Here is a 22887-nt window from a genome sequence, read left to right as displayed (position 1 = left end):
GTTTTAGAAAAAATTATTAGGGATAGGATTTATAGTTATTTGGTGAGTAATGAATTGATTGGAGATAGTCAGCATGGTTTTGTAGCAGGTAGGTCGTGCCTTACTAACCTTATTGAGTTTTTTGAGAAAGTGACCAAAGAGGTGGATGGGGGTAAGGCAGTTGACGTGGTATATATGGACTTTAGTAAGGCATTTGATAAGGTTCATCATGGAAGGCTTCTGTAGAAATTGCAGATGTATGGGATTGAGGGTGATCTAGGAAATTGGATTAGGAATTGGCTGGCGGATAGGAGACAGAGGGTGGTGGTTGATGGTAAGTATTTGACATGGAGTTCAGTTACGAGTGGTGTGCCTCAGGGATCTGTTTTGGGGCCACTGCTGTTTGTAATTTTTATAAATGATCTGGTTGAGGGTATAGTTGGGTGGATTAGTAAATTTGCTGATGACACCATAGTCAGAGGTGTGGTAGATAGTGAGGAAGGGTGTCTTAGTCTACAGGGAGACTTGGACAAGTTGCAGAGCTGGGCCGAGAGGTGGAGGATGGAGTTTAATGCAAAAAAGTGTGAGGTAATTCACTTTGGCAGGAATAACGGATGTGTAGAGTATAGGGCTAACGGTAGGACTCTGAATAGTGTGGATGAACAGAGGGATCTAGGTGTATGTGTACATAGATCCCTGAAAGTTGGGAATCAAGTAGATAGGGTTGTTAGGAAGGCATACGGTGTCTTGGCGTTTGTTGGTAGGGGGATTGAATTTAGGAGTCGCAGCATCATGTTGCAACTGTACAAAACTCTGGTGCAGCCGCACTTGGAGTATTGTGTGCAGTTCTAGTCCCCACATTATAGGAAGGATGTGGAGGCTTTGGAGAGGGTGCAGAGGAGGTTTACCAGGATGTTGCCTGGTATGGAGGGGAGGTCCTATGAGGAGAGACTGAGGGATTTGAGGTTGTTTTCGTTAGAAAGAAGGCGGCTACGAGGGGACCTTATTGAAACATATAAGATGATTAGAGGTTTAGATAGGGTGGACAGTGATAGCCTTTTTCCTCGGATGGAGAAAGCTAGCACGAGGGGGCATAGCTCTAAATTAAGGGGGGGTAGTTATAGGATGGATGTCAGGGGTAGGTTCTTTACCCAGAGGGTGGTGAGGGATTGGAATGCCCTGCCTGCTGCAGTTGTAAATGCGCCTAGTTTGGGGGCGTTTAAGAGATCCGTGGATAGGTTTATGGACGGTAAGGGTTTGGTTTAGGTTGGAGGGTCATTGTTTTTTTAACTGGTCGGCGCAACTTCGTGGGCCGAAGGGCCTGTTCTGCGCTGTAATGTTCTATGTTCGATGTTCTATGAATGTTGGGGAAGTCCAGAACTGGGGGTTCACAGTCTCAGAATAAGGGGTAAGCATTCAGGACTGAGATGGGGAGGAACTTCTTCATTCATAGTTGTGAACCTGTGGAATATTTTACCACAGAAAGCTGTTGGGGCCAGTTAGAATCCCTACAGTACAGAAGGAGACCATTCGGCCCATTGAGCCTATACCGATCATAATCCCACCCAAACCCTATTCCTGCAACCTTCATTTATAATCCCTTGACACTATGGCCATTCAGCCTAACCTGCATATCTTTGGACTGTGGGAGGAAACTGGAGCACCCGGAGGAAACCCATGTAGACACGGAGAGAATGTGCAAACTCCATATAGACAGTGACACAAGCCGGGAATCGAACCCAGATCCCTGGAGCTGTGAAGCAGCAGTGCTAACCACTGTGCTACATTTTCAACATAGAAACTAGAAGCAGGAAAAGGCCATTCAGCCCTTTGTGCCTGTTCCACCATTCAATAGGATCATGGCTGATCCGACATTCCTTGTTCCAATTTCCTGTCCCCTCCATCCCCCGCCCCCTGTAATCTTCGATTCCCTTTCTGATCAAAAATCTATCTCACTTCAGCCCCAAGAGATATATTTCATTTCTTCCTGAAATCACACAATGTTTTGGCCTCAACTGCTCTCTGTGGTAATGAATCCCACAGATGCACCACTCTCTGGGTGAAGAAATTTCTCCTCATCTCAGTTCTAAAAGGTTTACCCCTTATCCCCAAACTACGACCCCGAGTTCTGGACTCACCCACCATCGGGAACATTCTTTCTCAATCTACCCTACCTAAGCCTGTGAGGATTTTGAGACTCCCTCGCGCTCTTCTAAATTGGATTTATTATTGTCACATGTATTAATATGCAGTGAAAAGTATTGTTTCTTGTGCGCAATACAGACAAAGCATACCGTACATAGAGAAGGAAAGGACAGAGCGTCAAATGTAGTGTTAGAGACAGCAGCAGGAAACAAGATGTTCTTGAGTCAGTTGGAATGGGTTTTCAGATTCTGTATCTTTTTCCCTATAGGAGAACGTGGAAGAGAGGATGTCCGGGGTATGTAGGATCCTCGATTATGTTGGCTGCTTTTCTGAGGCTTCAGGAAGTGTAGACAGAGTCCATGAACGTGAGGCTGGTTTGCATCATGGATTGGGCTTCGTTCACGACTCTGTAGTTTCTTGCGGTCTTGGACAGAACTCCAAGGAATATAATCCTAACCCAACTTAACACTCTCCCCATATGACAGACTTGCTATCCCAGGAATCAGCCCTTCACAGTACTCCCTCCATAGCAAAGACATCCTTACTCAGATAAGGACGGATGACACAAAGATGAGTGGAAAAGCAAATTGCTTGGAGGGTGTGGAAAGTCTGCAGAGGGATCTGGATAGGCTGAGCGAGTGGGCGAGGACCTGGCAGATGGAGTATAATGTTAGCAAGTGTGAGGCCATCCACTTTGGTAGAAATAATAGTAGGAGGGATTATTTAAAAGGCGAAAAGCTGCAGCATGCTACGGTGCAGAGGGACCTGGGGGTCCTTGTGCACGAGTCGCAAAAACCCAGTCTGCCGATGCAGCAGGTGATCAAGAAGGCGAATGGGATGCTGGCCTTTATAGCGACGGGGATAGAATATAAAAGCAGGGAGGTCTTGCTGCAACTGTACAGGGTACTGGTGAGGCCGCAGCTGGAGTACTGTGTGCAGTTTTGGTCGCCACACTTGAGGAAGGATATATTGGCCTTGGAGGGAGTGCAGAGGAGGTTCACTAGGCTGATACTGGAAATGAGGGGGTTGGACTATGAAGAGAGACTGAATAGACTGGGTCTGTACTCGTTGGAGTTTAAAAGGATGAGGGGGGATCTTATAGAAACGGATAAGATAATGAAAGGGATGGATAGGGTAGAGGTAGAGAGATTCTTCCCACTTAGAAAGGATAGCAGGACTAGAGGACACAGCCTCAAGATAAGTTTAGAACGGAGTTGAGGAGGAACTTCTTCACTCAAAGGGTGGTGAATCTCTGGAATTCTCTGCCCGTTGAAGTGGTGGAGGCTACCTCACTGAATATATTTAAGTCACGGGTAGATAGATTTTTGACAGACAAGGGAATTAAGGGTTATGGGGAGAAAGCAGGAAAGTGGAACTGATCCACTTCAGATCAGCCATGATCTTATTGAATGGCGGGGCAGGCTCGAAGGGCTAGATGGCCTACTCCTGCTCCTATTTCTTATGTTCTTATGTAATACTCCAAGTGTAGCCTCACCAACACTTGTACAATTGCAGTAAAATTGTACTTGCAAACAGCAGTGTGTCAGTGTACAGATAATCTGTTTATGTGACGTCGATTGAGGGATAAATCTTGGCCAGGACATTGGGGACACTGCTGTTCTTCAATTGACTTACTTCCCTGCTGTAATTGCGATGTCATTCTTATTATCCTGTCTAAAGTGAAAGGGTATTAATGGGGGCTCAAAACTATATGGAGTAGCTAATTACTTTGGTCTTACGTGTCGAAAAAGAGAATGTTTTTTTTTGAAAGCTAAATGTTGATGTTCAGAAAGACTTGGGTGTGCTTGTAAAAGTCAGGCAGAAAGGTAACATGCAGGGATAGCAAGCAATTAGCACGGCAAATGGTACGTTAGCCCTCATCGCAAAGGGAATGTGGCACAGGAAGCAAGTCATGCTACGATTGCACAGGGCTTTGATGAGACTACAACTGGAGTAATGTCTGCGGATTTGATCTCCATATTTTTAAAAAAAGGATGTGCTCGTGTTAGATGTAGTACACGAAGGTTCACTAAATTAGTCTCTGGGATGAAGTGTTGCCCTATGATGCGAGGCTTAGTGAATTGGGTTTATATTCACGGGAGTTTAGAAAAATGAGAAATGATCTCATTGAAATGTGCAAGATTCTGAAGGGGTTTGATCGGGTAGATGCTGAGATTGTTTTAGATTCCCTGAAACATAGCGGCAGTTTCAGGATGAGTGGTCATTTATTCTGGGACTGATAGGAGGTGAGTCTTTTGATCTCTCTTTCCAAAGTTGTGCTGGATACTCCATTCTTGAATCCATTTAAAACTGGGATAGATGCAGGTTTGGCTCCTCAGAATCAATGGGAGCAATCAGGAGACTGGAGTTGAAGCCCAAGATTGGCCATGCTAGTACTCAATAGAGGTGATGGCCTAATGGCATTATTGCTCGATAATTAATTCAAAAACTCCACTAACGTTCTGGGGAACCGGGTTCGAATCCCGCCACGGCAAATGGTGGAATTTGAATTCAAGAAAATAAAATCTGGAATTAAGAATCTATCGATGACCATGAAACAATTGTCAGGAAAAATCCATCTGGATCATTAATGTCCTTTAGGGAAGGAAATCTGCCTTCCCACTGCTGTCTCTAACTTGTAATTTTTATAAATGATCTGGATGAGGGTATAGTTGGGTGGATTAGTAAATTTGCTGATGACACCAAAGTCGGAGGTGTGGTAGATAGTGAGGAAGGGTGTCTTAGTCTACAGGGAGACTTGGACAAGTTGCAGAGCTGGGCCGAGAGGTGGCGGATGGAGTTTAATGCGGAAAAGTGTGAGGTAATTCACTTTGGCAGGAATAACGGATGTGTAGCGTATAGGGCTAACGGTAGGGCTCTGAATAGTGTGGATGAACAGAGGGATCTAGGTGTATGTGTGCATAGATCCCTGAAAGTTGGGAATCAAGTAGATAGGGTTGTTAGGAAGGCGTACGGTGTCTTGGCGTTTATTGGTAGGGGGATTGAATTTAGGAGCCGCAGCGTCATGTTGCAGCTGTACAAAACTCTGGTGCGGCTGCACTTGGAGTACTGTGTGCAGTTCTGGTCCCCACATTATAGGAAGGATGTGGAGGCTTTGGAGAGGGTGCAGAGGAGGTTTACCAGGATGTTGCCTGGTATGGTGGGGAGGTTCTATGAGGAGAGACTGAGGGATTTGAGGTTGTTTTCGTTAGAAAGAAGGCGGCTACGAGGGGACCTTATTGAAACATATAAGATGATTAGAGGTTTAGATAGGGTGGACAGTGATAGCCTTTTTCCTTGGATGGAGAAAGCTAGCACGAGGGGGCATAGCTTTAAATTAAGGGGGGGTAGTTATAGGACGGATGTCAGGGGTAGGTTCTTTACCCAGAGGGTGGTGAGGGATTGGAATGCCCTGCCTGCTGCAGTTGTAAATGCGCCTAGTTTGGGGGCGTTTAAGAGATCCGTGGATAGGTTTATGGATGGAAAGGGTTTGGTTTAGGTTAGAGGGTCATTGTTTTTTAACTGGTCGGCGCAACATCGTGGGCCGAAGGGCCTGTTCTGCGCTGTAATGTTCTATGTTCGATGTTCTATGTTCCTTTCCCCGTATGGCCAGCTGACTCCAGGACAAGGTTGACTCAACTGAAATGGCCTAGCAAGCTACTTGCAATTAGGGATGGGTAATAAATGCTGGCCCAGCCTCCGATGCCCACATGTCATGAATGAATAAAATTAAAGAATGGTGGCTAAGACTCAACAAGCCAAGTGCTTTATTTCTACTCCGATTTCTTGTGATCTATTAATGCAAAGGTTAACAGGGAAATTTCTTGTGCAAATATTTTGGAAATTCTGCAGGATTTTGCGGAAATGGTCATCAAGTGCAACAATTTCCTCTGAAGAAGAACGTCTAATTCAAACCATTCATCTTCACTATCATTTTAATACTGTGTGTCCAGACAAAACCATTTTGTCTTTCAATCTGCCAAAGCATTTAACAAACGATTGAACTTCTTATAAAAGTGGCTTCAGCTTCTGGCTAAAAAACAGATACTTTTTGTTTAAATATTATTGTTTCTATTTCACTCCAAATTTTAATACTTTTTGAATTCTGGTGTCGACACAGGGTTTTCTTAACGTTGCTTTGATTTAATTCTAGTGACTCGATACCAAGGGCTCCTCAGCAATGTCACAGCTGTGCACATCTGTGCATTGTTTTACAAAATAGGGCAGCAGGTTTCACTTAACTTGAAGCAGTCATTGTTCAACATTAATGCAGCCCGACTCAAACGCCTATTACTTTACATTGTAAAGTGCTTTACCAGTTCTAACGATTGGAGAACACATGCAATGTTAGCCTGCTTTTAACTATTTGCGGATTTTTGACTGGCTCGCGTATTTATAGAAATTTCTAAATTTACATTGTTGACTTTTCCTCCTCTGATGAGTTGGGATTTCTTTTCTCCCGGTTCCCATGTTTCTCCCTCTCTTCTCCTGCTGACACTGGTTGGATGGAATGAGTTCTTGTCTCATTTTCAATTCTGCAGGGACTCACCAAGGTCCCTTAGACTGGGACTTCCAAACCCACGACCGCTATCATTCAGATGGATAAGGGCAACAGATACCTGGGAATACCACCGTCTGGAATTTCTCTTCCAAGTCCCTCACCATCCTGACTTGGAAATATATTGCTGTTCTTTTAATGTTGGCTTTGGGTACAAGACCAGAGTACTCAATTTCCAAGCTTTAATAACATGTGCACGAGTGAGAACACAGTGCAATGCATTGCATTGCAAGGTGTTCTCTTGATATGTACAAACAATTTAGCACAGCGCCGTGGTGACACAGTAGTTAGTTGCCTCACAGCACCGGGGACCTGGGTCCAATTCCAACTGCGGGCCACTGTCTGTGTAGATTTCCTTCGGGTGCTCCGGTTTCCTCCCATGGTCCAAAGATGTGTGGGTTGGCCATGATAAATTGCCCATTGGCATTGGGGGTTTAACAGGGTAAATACTTGGGGTTACGGGGATAGGGTCTGGGTGGGATTGTTGTCGGTATAGACTCAATGGGCTGAACGGTCTCCTTCTGCACTGTAGGGTTTCTATGGTTTCTAGCAGTTATAGTTAATTACAGCAAATGGGAAATGAGCAACTTTCTAACCCTTCGTTTGCACACATATCCACCAATCATAGCATAGCTTTTTGCCCTTTCTTATCCAATAGAAAACTGTCTCTTGCTAATCCTTCATTAGCAAAAAAAGTCCCCATTTCTTGCTTTTTGGTATTTTGTTATGGAATTGTCTTATTTTCCATCCTCTGACGAGGGCTGGGAACGGGATGTTTACGGACCTCACACAGGCTGAAGATTAGCCATTTGACCAAGTATTGGCTTCACTGATGCCTTGTATGCTGATAAGCATTTTCCATTACTTGACAGAGTTTCTTTGACAATTATAGGACTTTAATGATTACAATTGTTGTAACCTAACTTCTACACTTCCGCTGTCGCTGGGTCAAAATCCTGGAACTCCCTCCCTAACACCGCGTGGACTGCAGCAGTTCAAAAACACAGCTCATGACCACCTCATCGAGGGCAAATAGGGATGAGTCTGGCCCAGGTGGTGACACTTCTGAATGAATTAAAAAAATAAGCTCGGTGTTTGAATGAAGATGGCATCAGAAATGAGTGATTGTAGAGATGCGTCGTTGGGGTAAACACAGTAAGAAGTCTCGCAACACCAGGTTAAAGTCCAACAAGTTTATTTAGTAGCATAAAATGAGTCCCAGCCTTGTGTCCAGTCCCATTGTCCTAAGATGTAGTGATACAATTAGCCTGATGAAGTTGCTGAATGAGGGATTCCCAGACCTTGGAGTGTTATAATAAACCAACGAGGCAATGGAGCTTTAGTACGGGAAAGAGCCTTTCCAAATACCCAGGCATACACATTTCAAACAAGACAACTGAGTAACAGATAAGAGCACTAATTAAAAATGAATTTTCCGAATTTCATGGAGTAGAATCTTCTGCTCTCATTGGTGGTGAGGTTAGAGATGGAATGGGCGTGTAATTAGGTCAGATGGTGGCATACAGGAGCCCCACCACCTGTGGACAGAACAGTGGTTAGCACTGCTGCCTCACAGCTCCAGAGACCTGGGTTCAATTCTGGTGTTCTGTCACCGTCTGCGTGGAGTTTGCACATTCTCCCAGTATCTGCGTGGGTTCCCTCTGGGTGCACCTGTTTCCTCCAACACTCTCAAGATATGCGGATTAAGTGTATTGGCTATATTGACACTAGTGTCAAGAGGCAGGGTAAATAGGTGGAGTTCTGGAGACAGGGTCAGGTTGGGATTATTGTCAGTGAAGGCTCAGTGGGCCAAATGGCCTCCTTGTGCACTGTAGGGTTTCTGTGATTCCTAATTCTGCCAGAAAAGCCCTATTTTACCTGCCCACCACTCTGCCGATTGAGGTGCTCAGGAATAATTCATTCATTAATTCACCCATGGCTAGCTGTCATCTCCAGAGTTTGGGGAGCTGTGGGGGTGGGGACTCAACATCAGGAATGGAGAGACCCTCCAGTCAAATAGTGATCGTGGACACTTCCAAAAGATTCCACCCATGGCTGCAATTCAGACACGCCTGGTTTAGAAGAAGTACCTAATCCGCTATGTCTACTCGTTCATGCAAGGAGGAATGGATGAGTGTGGGCCAATAGTGAATTGCACTGGAAACTGTAAGAACCATATTACGATTTAGACATAAAAGTAGCATTTAACAGGATGGATGTATCATTAAGCCGCTGTAGTCAATTTTGGAAAGTTTAAAAGTCCTAGTGGAGGAGAGGTTGAATAAGATGGTACAACAAAAACAATTTGCACATGATTAATGTCTCAAACATGTGAAAAATTCTGAGATTCTACGCAGAATCTTAACCGATGAGTACCACACCAAAGGAGAAAGAAGTGGGTTTTAAAGAGCATCTAAGATGAGGTAGAGAACTGGAGACGTTAAAGTTAAAGTTTATTTATAAGTCACAAGTAAGGCTTACATTGACACTGCAATGAAGTTACTGTGAAATTCCCCTAATCGCCACATTCCAGCGTTTGTTCGGGTCAATGCACTTAACCAGCACGTCCTTCAGACTGTGGGAGAAAACCGGAGCACCCGGAGGAAACCCACAGATGCAGGGTGGAAGAGTCGCCCTCGTGTCAGTGTGGTGTGGGGGATGGGGGTTGATAACCCTGACATTTGGTAATGAGGTGGGGGAGGCTGCCCCCTCTCGAGTCAAATACGAGGGGTGTTCCCCACGTCTGCAGGAGGTCGCAATGTCTGTTGGGGAGTGGGGGGAGCTTTCAGCTTAAATTTGAGTTGGGGAGGGGGGACGGGGGTCCCTGTAAGGAGGGCGTTGTTATGTCTCCACTCCAAAAAGAAATTCTAACTGTGCAAGAATTCAGTGGGAATCCCCCCAGGTTCCAAAAAATTGTAAACTGGACCCTCCAAGCGGGAATATCACTGTTTTTCCACTGGGGAGAATTTTTTGGGAGAATTCCACTCAGGTTTAACAGATAATTGCGACATGAGATGCGCTTTCTTTTAAAAAGTTCATGAGAGGTGGGCACATTAACATTCACCATCAATTCCTGACCTCTCCTGAGGAGGTGGTAGTGAACTCCTTGACAATTGGAAGACTTGTTTGCCCATTTCAGAGGGCAGTTAAGAACTAACAATAGTTCCAGGGATCTGGAATCACATGTAAACCAGACTAGGAATGAGCAAATGATTTCCTTCCTTGCAAGAAGCAGACAGGCTTGTATGACAATCCGGTAACTTAATGGCTACCATTACAGATGCTAGCTTTTTAATTTCTGAATGATTTAATTAACTGAATACAAATCTCTAGTGGGATTTGAACTCCTGTCTCTGGGTCATTCCTAATCGATTAACATAGCCACTGTCCTATTGTTGCCATTACCAAAGAAACACGTCAAACAAGCTTATTCAAAGATAATCCGCTGCAGTTAATTCTGACAGCTCTGAATAACCACGACAAAAATGTGATTGATATGTAGTTGTATGTATTTTTTTGGAATAATAATGACTATAAACGGAGGTTCCGTGAAATCTTCTTTAGCCTCTTAAGAGGAGAAATGTCTAGTAGATCGAAAAGGGTTCCAAAATATATTTTGGTCTGGTGTAACTTCAAGAGCAAACTGTAATGAACATCTGCATACAAAGCAGAAATTCAACCACTAACAGAACTAACTATATTTTGTTTATAAGCATCTGGCCTCATATTCCAAATAGGCCAAATAACGCACGATCCTTGCCAAGAGTTCTGGTCAGAACTTCAAAGTAAACATAAAATGTAAATGTACGACTCCAATTGCATTATGTTACGCTGAGGCCCAATTTGATATTAATATGTTTACAAATGTCATGTTGGCACAGTGTGAGATTGCTCTGGTAACTGGGAAAGTTACTGATAAAAACAGAGCCCACATTGCTTCAAAAGAATAGGACTTGCAATTTTGCAGTTGCAACCTCAAAATATCCCAAAGTACTTCACTGCTAATAGAATATTTTTTGTGCGTGGACACTTTTGGGGGCGATTCTCCCATTGTGTCCCCTTTGTTTTTTTTTTGGTGGGTCGGGTTAGGGGACGTGCGCATGTGCCGATTTGTGGGATTTGCGCCCGAGTTCCCTACGAACGCGCATCTCCCACCACCGGAGAGCAGGTTGAGACCACGCTGAGAACCGGCGGGAAGACAAGGTAAGTGATCTTAATGTCATTACTGGGCCCGGGACTGAATTTTCTGTGCTTTGGAAGCATCTCACAGTATTTCACTCTGGCAGGACTTAGGGTAGCCAGGGGAACGAGCAGGAGACACAGCTGGACTGAAGGAGGGGGCAACTGGGCAGCAGGGGGGTGGTGCCCCTGGGGTGTGGGCACCCTGGCAGTGCCAGCCTGGGCACCCTGGCACTACCCAGGGGATGATGTGGCGATGCCGGCGTTGGACTGGGGTAAAACAGAAAGAGATCCCACAACACCAGCTTAAAGTCCAAACAGGTTTGTTTGTAGCAAAAGTTGCAAGATTTCGGGACAGGCTGTCCCTTCGTCAGGTGACTGGGAGTTCTGATCATAAGCTGGACACAAAGACACAAACTCAATTTACATGCATAATGATTGGAATGTGAGTCTTTACAGCTAATCAATTCTTAAAGGTACAGACAATGTGAGCGGAGAGAGCTTTAAGCACAAGTTAAAGAGACGTGCATTGTCTCCAGACTGGACAGTTAGTGAGATTTTGCAAATCCAGGTGGGGGTTACAGATAGTGTGACGTGAACCCAAGATCCCGGTTGAGGCCATCCTCATGTGACAAAGAACAGTCATGAATTACAGCATTCTTCCTGCCAATTGGTCAGCTTCCATCCTAAACGTTAAAGACGCCATCCCCTACGGACAAGCCCTCCGTCTACACAGGATCTGCTCAGATGAGGAGGATCACAACAGACACCTCCAAACGCTGAAAGATGCCCTCATAAGAACAGGATATGGCGCTTAACTCATCGATCGACAGTTCCGATGCACCACAGCGAAAAACCGCACCGACCTCCTCAGAAGACAAACACGGGACACGATAGACAGGGTACCCTTCATCGACTAGTACTCCCCCGGAGCGGAGAAGCAACGATATCTTCTCCGGAGTCTTTAACATCTCATTGGTGAAGACGAACGTCTTGCCAAGGCCATCCCCACGCTCCCACTTCTTACCTTCAAACAACCGCACGACCTCAAACAGACCATTGTTTGCAGCAAATTACCCAGCCTTCAGGAGAACAGTAACCACAACACCACACAAGCCTGCCACAGCAACCTCTGTAAGATGTGTCGGATCATCGACACGGATGCCGTCATCTCACGTGAGAACACCATCCACCAGGTACACGGTACATACTCTTGCAACTCGGCCAACGTTGTCTACCTGATACGCTGCAGGAAAGGATGTCTCAAGGCTTGGTACACTAGGGAGACCATGCAGACACTACGACAACGGACGAATGAACACAGCTCGACAATCACCAGGCAAGACTGTTCCCTTCCTGTTGGGGAACACTTCAGTGATCACAGGCATTCGACCTCTGATCTTTGGGTAAGCATTCTCCAAGGCGGCCTTCATGACATACAACAGCGCAGAGTCGCTGAGCAGAGACTGATAGCCAAGTTCCGCACACATGAGAACAGCCTCAGCTGGGATCTTGGGTTCATGTCACACTATCTGTAACCCCCATGACTTGCCTGAACTTGCAAAATCTCACTAACTGTCCTGTCTGGAAACAATACACATCTCTTTAACCTGTGCTTAAAGCTCTCTCCACTCACATTGTCTGTACCTTTTAAGAAGAATTGATTAGCTGTAAAGACTCACATTCCAATCATGATGTAAATTGAGTTTGTGTCTTTGTGCCCTGTTTATGATCAGAACTCCCAGCCACCTGACGAAGGGACAGCCTGTCCCGAAAGCTTGCAGTTTTGCTACAAATAAACCTGTTTGGACTTTAAGCTGGCGTTGTGGGATTACTACCCAGGGGCACTGCCCATTGGGCATCAGGCAGTGCCAAGAGAACGGGGCCTTAGGGGGCAGGTCCAGCTAGAGTCTGGGCTTAGGGGGAGATCGATGGGGGTGGGCATCTCGCAGCCACTCTGCATGGGGATCAGTTGGGGGGCTGGAGGGAGGCGAGTGATTTGGAGTGGTCTGTGGGGATGGGGTCTGCCGGGGGGCTCTGCCTCCCTGGGGCTTCTGCTGGGGTTGGGAGGATCATTACTACTTGTTTGGGGGGGGGGGGCGCGGGGTAGTGCAGTGATGGAGGCGTTCTGTGATGGGTGGGTGGTTAGGGGCTGGCCCGGAAATGTTTGTGGGTGCCACGATTGGGCTGTGGGTGGAAGGGCAGCAGTGCAAGGATTATGGCAGATCGAGCTGGCCAGTAAAGTTCAGGCTGACATTTCGGAGGCACTGTGCGCACAGAGTTCTGGAACTGTTTGACTTTGGCCTGACTAGGCCTCACCCCCCCTGAGCTTTTAATGAGATTCCTGATTGTGACCGCCTGTACTGCACAGAGTGTGGGAGATTCGAATCTGAACTCCTACTGAACGAAAACAATCGTGAATTACAACATTTTTCCTGCCAGTTGGTCGCTTACAATTTTTTTTGGGAGGATCGCCCCCAAAATGTGGCAGCCAATTTAAGCACAATAAGTTCCAATAAACATCAATGTGAGAATGACCAGATTGTCTGCTTTAGTGATGTTGTTTGAGGATTAATATAGACCAGGGGGCAGCGGCAGAGTGGTATTGTCACTGGATTAGCAATCCAGGCAATGCTGTGGGAGCCCAGGTTCAAATCCCACCATGGTCGATGGTGAAATTTGAATGCGATAAAAATCTGGAACTAAAGGTCTGATGATGACCATGAAACCATTGTTGTAAAAACCCGTTTGGCCCACTAATGTCCTTTAGGGAAGGATATCCTTACGTAGTATGGTCTACAGGTAACTCCAGAGTCATAACAATGTGGTTGATTCTCAAATGCACTCTCAATACAATTCGAGGGAATTAGGGATAAATGCTGGCCCAGCTAGCAATGCCTGCAGCCCATAAGCAAAAAAGAGGAATCAGGGAGAACACCCTTACTCCTCTTCAAGCAGGGGTCTCCCAAGTTCGGCTGACAGGCAGGGCCTCAATTTTACCATCTCATCCAAAAGACAAGAGACCCTTAACGTCGGTCTTGATTATATGCTCAAGACTTGAGCCTTTGGCCGCTAACTCTGAAGTTGAGTGCGAGTGAAGATTAATACTTGAGGAAGAGGGATAAGAAACGGCATTTATCATATTCTTGGGACGACTTTGCAGTCTGTTGCAATGGCAGCAGAGACACATTACAGCTCAATGTGCATCAGTGCACTGACAGTTTGGCAGGCAACCTATAAAATGTGTCCCAGAGAAGTTTTGAGTAAAAAGTTTAATATTCTTGTCTGTTTGGCTAAACTGATTTTCCAGCATTTCCATCAGTTTGTCTTCAGCCTTGGGGTTGAAATTGGTCTTTGGCGAGAATACAAACTGCGCAATAATAAATCAGCAGCCTATTTTATAACCCGTCCGATTTTACTTTTTCCGCCACGTCGTCTAGAATATTGTCAAGAAACAAGGGATCTATCTCATCTTTGGGAATTTTACCCTTTATAAAATATGTCGCTAATGGATCTGAGACTCCCTGTCCTGTTAAAGATATCAGTCCTTGTGAAACAGTCAGTGTGTCTCGCTGTAAAGCCTTCAACTTGTTTTTATGATAAGGTTCAGAAAGGAATTCTGCAATAAGATCACCTCATAATATTTATTCTCAACTTTTACATGGGGCGCACATGTAATATTTATATTATCTCTTTAATACGGTGAGTAAAATTCCTTATTGGGGAAAAAAAAAGTTGTCGACTGTAAGGAAAAGCCGTGGTTGGGATTTTTTTACTTTCCTGGTGGGGCAGCATCACAGGGTCTACTCCGAGGATGTATCTTTCACCCATTCAGAGGCCTATGCTGAAAAGCACAAACTGGAGCCTCTGTAGTGCTATGATTTTTTGGGGAGTTACGTTTTGTTTATTAAAAGCTTGCAGCTAAAACAAAACACGTCTCCGCACTTAAAATATTTGTCTTTTAAAAATGGTTTGGAAACACACTTGGCAAAAATAGTAGCTTTAGTCGGTCTCTTCACCTCTGGAGATTTGGGATTCAAGTTGAGCTTGGGGAGAGAGGCTGCTGCGGATCTTGAGAAACATGTCAAGGGAGGTCATGCTGCTTTCGTTGCGAAGGATTAGGCTGAGTTAGTCTCCATCCATAAGTGTAAACATCAAACCACAGGGCTAAATTGGCCGAACTTCAATAAACAGATCAGTTTGCACTCCCAAGTGGTTGCAGGATCCGAAGATGAGACACCACCCGTTTAACCTCTGCTGTTTTTTTTGATATTTTGTGCATTAGGGGCAAAACCTCAAAAACATCTCCAGCCATCAGTGTGATGTAGAAAATTATCTTGAGCTTTGCACTTCAAGCCCTTTCTGACAGATCATCTCGCATTTAAAAGCATGTCCCTTTTCTATCCTGTGATAACAAAAATGAAAAGATTCTTCTAAAATTCATAATCTGGGAACGATGCCACCAATTAGAACCCCACTTCCTGTTGCTAAATAAATATGTTGACTCTCCTGCAAAGGTTAATGTTGCGTGGAAAAAAAAATTAGGGAAGAATTCTGATGTGAAATTGATTTTATTCTTTATTTGCTACATTTTTATTTAGTTCAGTCATTCTGTTCTGAATGTGTATCTGACCTCTGTTAATCATTGACCGCTGGAATATTACCACGTTAAGGTTTCAGCATCATTTTGCATTATGGATGTCTGATCGGAGACCAGAAAAGAAGCTAGATGTCACAGGAGCCTCCAGATGAAAGTACTTGATGGGTGCCATATGCTTCACAGAAGGAAACTGGCCCTGTTCCAGCCGTCTGACAGCAACTGATTGACATCAGCGGTTCAGTTGTAAGCTACGCGGCATCGGCTGCCACAGGTAAGGTTTGTGACGCAAGCCACTTTTCCAGTGGCAAGCTTTGCAGAGCACTCTCATTAACAGTGCTCCACACTGATAGCTAGGAATTAGGGAGGCATTGATCTTGGAGAATGTGTGCCATGAATTAAGCAGAGCACTACCCATCACCAGCTGCGCGAGAGAGACTCACTTTTGAAGCACTCTGATACGTGAATTAAAAGAAGCAGAATTAGCATATCTTGGCACTAATGCTTTGAGGAGACGCTGAGATCTGTCGTGTAACGTTGACCTTAAATGTACAAGCACGTTATGTCAGCCAGCTGTGTTAAATGTATTTTTATCTTGAAGATGTCAGGTTTTATTGATAGCAGTGACGTCGTTAGTTAGTTGCTTGGTAATACTGGCCACATATGGTGTCATCTCTGAATGCTATTCCTCACTGAAGTTCACATGATGTTCACGCTGGGTTGTCTGACGTCAACGCTTGCAGGTGTGCGTTTTGCTCCGTCTACTTGATTCATTTGTGAAACTTTATTTCCCAACCTATTCTCTTTTTTGTTCCTTCGGAACTCGCACAAAAAAATAAGATCAGAAATTAAGCAGACATGAAAAATGGATCTGTACACGTTGTAGCATTGACAGTCCAAGAAATCCCACACAACACTGGCATTGTCAGGAGTACTGTGATAGAATATTCCAGTCTGTACCTTGCATGTCCTTATTCATATCAAATGAACATTGCACCCTCATCAATCACACTCACATTGGAGAATTAGTTCTGATGCAGTGCCTATGTTGGCATGCATAACTGTCTGTTATTACCAAACTCAATGGCAAGAACTTGGTACAATAGTGGGGGGAGTTTTAAAAAAAAAATTCATGGGATGTGGGTTCTGCTTGTAGGGCCAGCATTTATTGCCCATTTCTAATTGCCTTGAACTCAATGGCTTGCTCTGCCTTTTAGAATCATAGAATCCCTCCAGAAGGAGGCCATTTGGCCCATTGAGACTGCACCGACCATCATCCCACACAGACCTTAACCCTATAATCCCACATATTTATCCTGCTTATCCCCTGCCACGAGGGACAATTTAGCATGGCCAGTCATAGAAATCCTACAGTACAGAAAGACGCCATTCGGCCCATCGAGTCTGCACTGACCACAATCCCACCCAGGCCCAACCCCCATATCCCTACATATTTTACCCACTAATCCCTCTAACCTACTCATCTCAGGACACGAAGGGGAAATCTTATTAGCATGGCTAATAAACCTAACCCGCAAATCTTTGGACTGTGGGAGGAAACTGGAGCACCCGGAGAAAACCCTCACAGACACAGGGAGAATGTGCAAACTCCACACAGACAGTGACCCGAGCCGGGAATCGAACCCAGGTCCCTGGAGCTGTGAAGCAGCAGTGCTAACCACTGTGCTACCGTGCCACCCAGTCAACCGAACCCACTCATCTTTGGACTGTGGGAGGAAACCCACAGTGACATGGGGAGAATGTGCAAACTCCACACAGCCGGTGACCTAAGCTGGGAATTGAACCTGGGTCCCTGGTGCTGTGAGGCAGCAATGCCACTTTGTCATCCCATTACTGTGGTCTGGAACCCATGTAGATCAGACCAGGAAAGGACGGCAGATTTCCTTCCCTAAAGGACATTAGTGAACTAGATGGGTTTCTCCAGCAATTGACAATGGCTTCATGGTCATCATTGGACTTTTAATTCCAGATTTTTATTGAATTCAAATTTGATTATCTGCAATGATGGGATTCGAACCCGTGCCTCCAGAGCATTACCCTAGCTCTCTGAATTACTAGCGACAGTACCACTATGCCACTGCTTTGTGTTGCAGCAACAACAAAGACTGATATAGATACAGATCGTTTGCAATCACTGCTTTATCTTGTTAATTCACAAGGATACCAATTCCATCAAAGGTTAAATAATGATAACTTTCTGTAACGTTAGTCTTGAACATATACCAATGGAATTTAATTGTAAGCTTCACAATACCTTTGGCTTTGCTGTGTTTCACTTATTACAGTAGAACAAATGTTAAAGGTTGCTCTCTAGATTTAGTGAGCTTCAGCTCAAAGTCAGAGTTCCATGCATCAAATCACTAATAGGCCTTCAGCATTAAGAGGAGCAGGCATCTATAACCCTCTTGCCTTGAATAGTAGGTCAGTTGTGGCGTTGGATAGTGTGCTGTCCTTGTTGATGCTGTGAGATCATCTCAGGGATGTAAATGCACTGACTCATCTTCAGAAGCTTTTCTTTTTGTGTAGTACTCTTTTTCATTTATAGTTTAGTGTAACTGGCTGCACTGTAACTTCTTTTATATCGTATTCGCGTCGAAAAACTTGCACTACTGTGGAGAGATTAGTAGTTAAATTGTGTTGCCTCGGTTGGAACCTTGTTCCAGCAATGGAGAAGCCCCCACCCACCCCACACCCCCACCCCTCCCACTCCAAACCGGTTGAAGAGCTGCCAGGAGCCCCACCGTGGGGGGGGGCATGGTGAGATTGAGATGCCCGGGGCACTTTACTTGACTGGCCTTCCCTCGCGATTACGTCCTCAGAAGTTGGACATCTTGCTCCCAAGAACTGCCAGCCGATGAGAGGCAGTTCCACATTCCTGGTAGCGTCACTTGGAGTGGTGGCCGCTGTGGGTAATACACTGAGACATTCACCCAGGATCCCTGGAGACAAGTTGGCAGGATGGGAATGGGGTTTGCAGGTCGGAGGTGGGGTGGGGGGGGGGTGGTGGGGTCGCTGGAAGGAGAGAATCAGATGAAAGCTTATCGCTACGCTGCCGGGCCTCTTCAAGCCAGCAGGTTTAGCAGGCCCCCCCCCACCCCCCCCCCCGTCCTCATCTGAAGCAGGGTCTGTCTGAGAGCTGAGTGCCTGTTATTGAGGGAAGTCACAGGTCAGCCCAACAAGGTTTGTTGTGTGACTTTTAGGATCAATACAAATCCCGTTAAATCCCTGAGTGACCATTAAGTTATGCTGGATTTGGATAATTGGTGACAAGAGGCTCATTTATGAGCCTAACTGACATCCCAGTGCTAACAAACAGGATTTCTGTGTTGGGTCGTCCCTGCCTCCAACTTTATTTATTATTGTCACATGTACAGGGATACAGTGGAAAGTATTGTCTCTTACGCGCTATACAGACAAAACATATGGTTTATAGAGTACATTGGGGAGGAGGAAAGGAGGAGGTGCAGAATGTAGTAATTCAGTCACAGCTAGGGTGCAGAGAAAGATCAACTTAGTAGGTCCAGTCAAAAGTCTGACAACGGCAGGGAAGAAACTGTTCTTGAGTCGGTTGGTACCTGACCTCAGACTTTTCCCCAGTGGAAGAAAGTGGAAGACAGTATGTCCGGGGTGCATGGGGTCCTTGATTTTGCTGGCTGTTTTTCCGAGGCAGTGGGAAGTGTAGACAGAGTCAATGGATGGGAAGCTGGTTTTGTGATGGACTGGGTTACGCTCACAACCCTTTGTAGTTTCTTGTCGTCTTGGTCAGAGCAGGAGTCTTACCAAGCTGTGAAACATCTATAAAAGGATGCTTTCTATGGTGCATCTGTAAAACTGGATGAGAGTCCTAGTGGACATGCTGAATTTCCTTAGCCTCCTGAGAAAGCAGAGGCATTGGTGGGCTTTCTTAATTATAGTGTCAGCATGGGGAAGGGACCAGGACAGGTTGTTGGTGATCTGGACGCCTAAAAACTTGAAGCTCTCGACCATTTCCACTTCATCCCCGTTGACGGAGACACGGGGATGTCCTCCACTATGCTTCCTATAGTTGATGACTACACCCTTCGTTTTGCTGACATTGAGGGAAAGATTATTGTTGCTGCAGATTGGTTGACAAGAAGGTGGGAAATGGTCACAATTCTACAGCAGTGTCCCGTTGAGTTGGGGTTTGAATGAACAGTGTAGACCCAGGTTTGCTTTGTGTTTGTGCTTACCTGGCTTTTTGAGTGAAACAATTGACCAGATACCGCCCTCCTGACGATGAGCGAACTTGCATCGGGAGGTCTAGACTAGAACAAAGAAAATTACAGCACAGGAAAAGGCCCTTCGACCCTCCAAGCTGCACCAATCACGCTGCCTGAATGAACTAAAACCCCCTATCCTTCCAGGGACCATATCCCTCTATTCCCACCCTATTCACGTATTTGTCAAGAAGCCGCTTTAAAAGTCACTACCATATCTGCTTTCACTACATCCCAGTGGAACCCAGAGTTCCAGGCACCCACTGCCCTCTGTGTAAAAAACACTTGCCTCGTACATCTCCTTTAAATCTTGCCCCTCGCACCTTAAACCTATACCCTTGAGTAATTGACTCTTCCACCATGGTAAAAAGCTTCTGACTATTCATTCTGTCCATGCCACTCATAATCTTGTAGACTTCTATCAGGTCGCCCCCTCAACCTCCGTCGTTCCACTGAGAACAGACCAAGTTTCGCCAATCTCTCCTCATAGCTAACGCTTGGGCGACATCCTGGTAAATCTTTTCTGGACCCTCTCCAAAGCCTCCACACCTTTCTGAAAGTGTGGCGACCAGAATTGAACACTATATTCCAAGTGAGGCTTAACCAAGGCTCTATAAAGCTGCAACATGAGTTGCCAATTTTTAGACTCAATGCCCCGGCCAATGAAGGCAAGCGTGCATGGCTGCAATTTTAAACTTACCAGGCCATTCCCAATGTACGCAGTTTTCCCCTGGGCTGGAAATGTGATGGATCGTAACCCAGCGCCTGTGTAAAGTGACTTTGGGATTGGATTGAAGTGCCTGCTGCAAATGCAGTTTTCCTTGACTTTGGTATTTTTGTCAAAATGGGTGGATTCCTGAAAGCTGTATGAGCCGGGGTGGCATGGTGGCATAGTGGTTAGCACTGCTGCCTCACTCCAGGGACCTGGGATCAATTCTGGCCTCAGCTCACTGTCTGTGTGGAGTCTGCATGTTCTCTCTCCGTCTGTGTGCTCCGGTTCCTCCCACACTCCAAAGATGTGTGGGTTAGGTGGATTGGCCATGCTAAATTGCCCCTTAGTGTCAGGGGGATTAACAGAGTAAATATGTGAGCTTACAGGGATAGGGGCTGGGTGGTATTGTCGGTTCAGGCTCAATGGGTCTCATGGTCTCCTTCTGCGTTCTATGATTATATGATACTAGTAAGAAGTCCCACAACACCAACAGGTTTATTTGGTATCACGAGCTCCTTCATCAGGTATCATGTATGACAGTAACCAGGCCACATAGTAAAATGGTGAACTTTGTTGGAAGCCTGCAATATATTTGGGTACCTTATTGACAGGTAAGTTTAAAAGATCTTTCAACTTAGATGAATTTCCAATGGAGACAACCATGTGTTCTTGGGGTCTCCAGTGATCTGATAAATGGCAGACCCAGCTACAGTATCGAGCAACACATCAGCTGCTACAGAAGGCAGCATTCCCTTAGCATTGCATTGTGGCAGGAACTATATTAAAATCAGGCAATAATACCATTGCTGCAGTTATGAAGGGAGGGAGGTGATGGCCTAATGGTATAATCGCTAGATTATTACTCTAGAAATTCAGCTAATGTTCTGGGGACCTGGGTTCGAATCCCACCACGGCAGATGCTGGAAATTGAATTCAATAAAAAATATTTGGAATTAAGAACCTACTGATGACCATGAAACAATTGTCAGGGGAAAAAAAATCTGTCCTTTAAGGCAAGGCAATCTACTGTCCTTACCTGGTCTGACCTATATGTGAATCCAGAGCTCCTGCAATGTCATTAACTCTCAACTGCTTCTGAGCAACTAAGGGATGGGCAATAAATACTGGCCAGCCAGCGCTGCCCAAGTCCAACAAATGAATAAAAATAAGGATGATTGGGTAACTACAGTTGTTCATATTATATGAAGTAATTACACAGAGATCAGGTGGAGCAAACGATCCTGGAGCTAACCTGGATTAAGACTTTTGCTGGAGTATCGTGGATCAAGTAATAGTGGAACTGAAGGTTTCCTTGGTATGTCAGAGTAGTAATTCTTTACACCCAGGTTAATGTATTCATTCCAAAGTGCAGGCCCAATGACCTGGTGGCTTTGTGAAGTCATGATTCTCTTCAATGCTATTCAAAACCATACGTGCAAACCCGTCACGTGCAATAGGTCAAGCAGTTCATAACGGATAATATTATGAAAAGTTAATGGGATACTGACTTTTATGGCCAGAGATAAAGGATATAAAAGTCAAGATATAGTGGTACAAGTGTATAAATTCATATCATTAGACCTCAGCTGAGCTGTCGTGAGCAGTTTGAGGCTCTGGGCTATGGGAAGGTGCTGAGAGATGGGAACTTTTTCCTGGATGCTGCAAGTATGAAGTTGTACAAACACAGAGAAAGACATTGGAAAGTGTTCACACGAGAGCAGAGGATGGTTTGACAAAGTTTTAAACAAAGAAGGGTCACCATGATTGAATTGTGGAGCGGACTTGATGGGCCTAATTCTGCTCCTATGTCTTTTAGGTGGGACAAAGTAGATAGAAATAGATGGATCTCTGTGTTGTGTTGCGGTATATAGAATGACGGGGTCACAGATATGAGATGAAACATAAGAAATTGAGGGCAAACAGTAGGAAAGACATTTTTAAACAGAAGATTGAGGATATGCATTTCACTGCCCGAGTTAGAGACAGAAACTGAGACTGTATTGACTTCAAGTACAGGTTAGATAGCTGGTTGATGGAGTGAGTGACAGAGAGATTTGGGAACAGGTCAGACACACAGAATTAGGGTGACTGATGGTCTGGAGGATAAACCTCAACATAAACTACTGGGGCTGAATGGCCTGTTTCAGTTTTATTAGAGTAAGAGGTATTTTCGGGGGTGACTCTCCCAGCTTGCTGTGCTGCTTTTGCCACACAGTGGGCCAGGAGACATTAGCGGGGGGGGGTTTCGCGGGATCCCCACTGGGTGCCAGAGCCTCTGCGTGTCTCCGGCACCTGGATTTCCAGTGCCATCAGCTCTGTGCCAGAAATTGGTGCGGATCTGCATAATTTATTTAAATTGGCATCTCCACACAATTTTAATAGCATTAGCGGGCCCAGGACTAAAGTCTCCGGGCCTGCTAGCCACCCACCCCCTGCTGGGGGTATTTCATTCCAGTGG

Source organism: Carcharhinus amblyrhynchos, chromosome 19, assembly GCF_965287045.1.
Source record: "Carcharhinus amblyrhynchos chromosome 19, sCarAmb.v2.hapA, whole genome shotgun sequence".
Lineage (NCBI taxonomy): Eukaryota > Metazoa > Chordata > Chondrichthyes > Carcharhiniformes > Carcharhinidae > Carcharhinus > Carcharhinus amblyrhynchos.
The sequence above is the reverse complement of the archived record's forward strand: the minus strand, read 5'-3'. Positions refer to the sequence as shown.